This window comes from Arachis ipaensis, chromosome B6 (genome assembly GCF_059453495.1).
Source record: "Arachis ipaensis isolate K30076 ecotype BB chromosome B6, ASM5945349v1, whole genome shotgun sequence".
Taxonomy (NCBI): domain Eukaryota; kingdom Viridiplantae; phylum Streptophyta; class Magnoliopsida; order Fabales; family Fabaceae; genus Arachis; species Arachis ipaensis.
Genome location: NC_142441.1, coordinates 134,545,552 through 134,549,668, shown reverse-complemented (window position 1 = coordinate 134,549,668; position 4,117 = coordinate 134,545,552). Strand labels below are relative to the sequence as shown.

Sequence of the window (4,117 nt, the reverse complement as noted above, 5' to 3'; positions counted from 1 at the left end):
TGACCAATAAAATAGCACTCTTTTGTCAACTCGTTGGGAGACGACCTGAAAATTCTACTCCCAGTATTTTATTCTCAATTTGTGATAATTCTTTCTAAATTGATAAGCGAAATTTTCGTCGGTTAAGAACTATACTTGCAACGTTATTTCTATATTAAATTCTTAATCGACAATTTTTCGCCCATCAGTCATACTTAAGGAAATTAATAACAAAGACCCAAAGAGCTAAAACAAATCATACCCTACTACAAAGACTTAAATGGTACTTAACAAATTGAATTGAAGGATGAGCATTGCTTAATAAAAGTTGCGAACAAAGGCAACTATAAGTAAAGTGTTCTACCCACTATTACAAAAAACTAAATGTCACAAACCAACAGGTCGGGCAACCAAACAAACACAAAAAGCAAATACAAACTTAAGGCTTCTTACCCATGAGAAGGTTGAGAGCCTCGCCAGTAGTAGCGTCTTTGCCCCCAGCCAAAGGAGGGGGAAGCATGGAGACGAGTACGGCTGAAACGACCTCAGGAGTAGGAATAGAAGACTCAATAACCACTGCTTCAGGGGAATTACCCGAGGTGGATGTTTGACCGACTTGAGGCCCCGAGGTCTTAGGGTCCACAGGAGCCTCTTCCTCATCCTCTGAGTCAGGCGCAGGGACTATATTCCCATTCACAACAACATTATTCACACTGAAGAGAGAAAGGTCAAGGTCGGGAGCCAAGACCCTGACCTGAGGCTCTAAGTTGTTGAACATCTCATCCATCCCTAAAGCAGCCAACTCCCACGACTCCTCAAGCTCCACTTCAGCGCCTTCACCTCCTCCTCTAATGCCAACCTCTCGCCAAACACACGAGTATAACTCTCTTGGTATTTCTTGGCCTTCTCTTTAGCTAAGGTAGCTGCAGCCTCCGACCTAGTGGCCCTCTCCCGAGCTCTTTCGAGGTCCGACCTCAAAGTCTCCCACTCCTTTTCCAGATCCTTCTTCAGCTCGCCAAGTCTCTCCACATCCACCCGAGCAGCCACCGGGGCACTGGTCGTCACTTGGATAGGAAAGCCCCTTAACTTTTTAGCCAGGGTCGCACACACCCCAACCATTCGAAGGCCTCCCCGAGCTAAGTGTTGGAGGTGGTTCTAGATGGAGACATCATCCATGCTTAGATGATGATAAGGGAGCATATTCCTCTCACCCCAGGTCAAGGCGTCGAAGCAGCTCGAGTAAATGCTTTCCTCGTCATCTACTTTCTGTTTCTTGAAGAGAGGCTCAGAAGAAGAAGGCGACTCAGGGGAGAGCTCGAAAGACACAAGCCTGGACAGGGGAGTGGGGATAATGACCTTCTAGACAGCAGGGCCTAACCCCGACTTCTTTCTCGGAGAAGATCGGATGGATGATCCCACCCCTACCTCTTTTTGAGACCCAGTTCCGATCACTTTTTGCTGTTGAAGGTTCTTTACAACGAGAAACTTTTTGGTGTTTCGCAGATACTTCATAGCCGACTTAGGAGACATAATTTCTACAAAGCAACACAGAACAAAGTCAGAATCGACATTTAAAAACCAAAGAAGAATTCAACAAGCAAGGGAAGAAGAATTACCAACATTCGACTTCAGAAGGTTGGGATCTCTGATAAACCCCAATTTTGTGGTTTATCTTGTGCTTATTTTGGGGAATTTTATGACTTTTTTCCACATTTATTCAATGAAATAGCATGGTTTTGTAATTCTCCCTTAATTTGTGATTAAGTGTAAAAACATGCTTTTTAGGCCCTAAATTGGTGATTTTAATTCACTTTAATTCCATTCGATGCCTTGATGTGTTTGTTGAGTGATTTCAGGTTCATAAGGCAAGTATCGGATGGAAGAAATGAAGAGAAAGACATGCAAAGTGGAGAATTCATGAAGAAGTGAGCTTTTGGAGAATTGAGGGCCACGCGAACGCGTCATTCACGCGTACGTGTGCATTGAAGATTTGCAAGACACGCGCACGCGTCACCCACGCGTACGCGTGAGTAGGAGTTTTGGCCATCGACGCGCACGCGTCACCCACGCCTACGCGTGACGCTCGGCACGTGACTCACTTAAAGTGAAATCGCTGGGGCGATTTCTGAGCTGCTCAGGCCCAAATTCAACTCGTTTCTGAGGGTATTTCATGTAGAATTCAAGCTTGAGCAAAGGGGGAGCACTTAGTTAGTCATGATGAGCCTTTAGATAGTATTCTAGAGAGAGAAGATCCCTCTTCTCTCTAGAATTAGGTTAGGATTAGGTCAATTTCTCTTAGATCTAGATTTTATTACTTGATTTCATCTTGTTTCCTCTATAATTCCTTGTTATAATACTTCAATTCTTCTTGGTTCTTTTGTTAATTTTTTACTTTCATGTCTCTTTTATGTTGATGAACCATTGTTGGATCTTGATTTCTTCTAATGCAATTTTATGTTTTCATGTCTTCTTTTACGTTTATCTTCATTGTTATTGTTGATTTCTTGCTCATGATGGGTATGGATCTTGTTAATTCTTGCGTTTTGTGATGTTTACTTTTATTGCACACTAGGTGTTTGATAGAATGTTTTCTCTAGTTTTTGAGTAGTTCTTTTACTCTTGGCCTAGGTTAAGGGAATTGAGTGACCTTGAGTCATTGGGTCTCATTGAATTGGTGATTTGAGAACCCTTAGTGGTCAATTTGATAACCATTAACTCTAGCCTACTACTAAGTTAATTAGTAGCTAGGTTAGGACTTATGGATTGATGTTGATCAAGCTATTTGATGTACTTCAAGCCTAAGAGTAGATATTACGTACTTAAGGCTTTTGTAAGTAGACTTAATGAGCTTGGTTCCTCATAATTGTCAATACATGGTTTGTAGACAAGGATGGTGATCTCAATTACCTATGTCTAGCCAAGAGTTCTTTATCTCGCCTTTATTAATTCTTGATTTACTCTTCTTGTCATTTAAATTCTTGCCCATTTAATTTCTTGCCCTTTTATCAATCAAACCCCCCTAGCATTTTCATAGCCAATAATTGATCACTTCATTGCAATTCCTTGTGAGACGACCCGGAGTCTAAATACTTCGGTTAATTTTTATTGGGGTTTGTACTGTGACAAAACCAAATTTTTGATGTGAGAATTGTTTGTTGGTTTGGAAGCTATGCTTACAACGAAGTTCTTATTTCTATAAGAGAAATTCTAGAGCGACACGACAAGATCTCACTATCAATCTCCCAGATATCTCTTCGTGTCCAAATGGGGATCTTGACCCTAGATATCCATTCCGACTTCTTGGTCGAGCTATACGATTTGGTTGCAACAAAGAGATAAAAAAAACGTTCAAGGTAGGCTGGACGTCCAACTCCCAACATAGGAGCTGGAACATCTTCATGAAAGCCCAGGAATTCGGATGCAGTTGAGAAGGGGCAAGGTTTGAAGACCGCACGACCTCCACCTCAAAATCTGTAAAAGAAAGTCGGACACCTAGCCTAGTAAAAAGACAATCGTAGGCGTAAAAGAAAGGCTGTTCAGACTCTACTATAGAAGAAAAACAGACTCTCTCCTCAAGATCAGGTGGTTCTAAAATATAGTTCCTCTCATCCTCCCTATTCTCACAAATGCTATTGTATCTACGAAACGTATCAGAATACTCTTCGTCGGTTACCGGGACACACATTAAAACAATACTATCTACCCAAATTCGAAGAGCAGGGGGAACCTTAATTGACATGTTCAAGATAACTTTGCGAGACATAAACGCTATACCTACAAACGAGAAAATAAAAGAAGATTGTCACCAAACAAAAAGTCGGGCGTCATTTTAAAAGAAGTCGGATAAAAACTACTAAATCAAAGAAAATACGTTCTTTTCGAAATCTTTTTCTACATAGATTTACCAATTTATTTTTTTATCATACACATTAAAGTAGTAGTCCGTTTTATAAACACATGAAAATTAGAAAATATCCATTATAAAAGGTGAAATATATCAATTTTTTATTTTATATGTGCTCTAGATAATAAAGTGGCTGATCACTATTCAACTCTGTTTAAGAAGTTTTAAAAGTTTTTTTTATAGCTTTTAACTTATGAAAAGTCACATTAATGGTATTTAGTATAATTTTATAGA

General features: G+C 40.2%; 1 pseudogene; it reads right to left on the bottom strand.

Moving 5' to 3' along the window:
- Positions 1-418: 418 nt before the first annotated feature.
- On the bottom strand, positions 419-3,742 carry LOC148562823 (uncharacterized; annotated as a pseudogene).
- Positions 3,743-4,117: the final 375 nt, after the last annotated feature.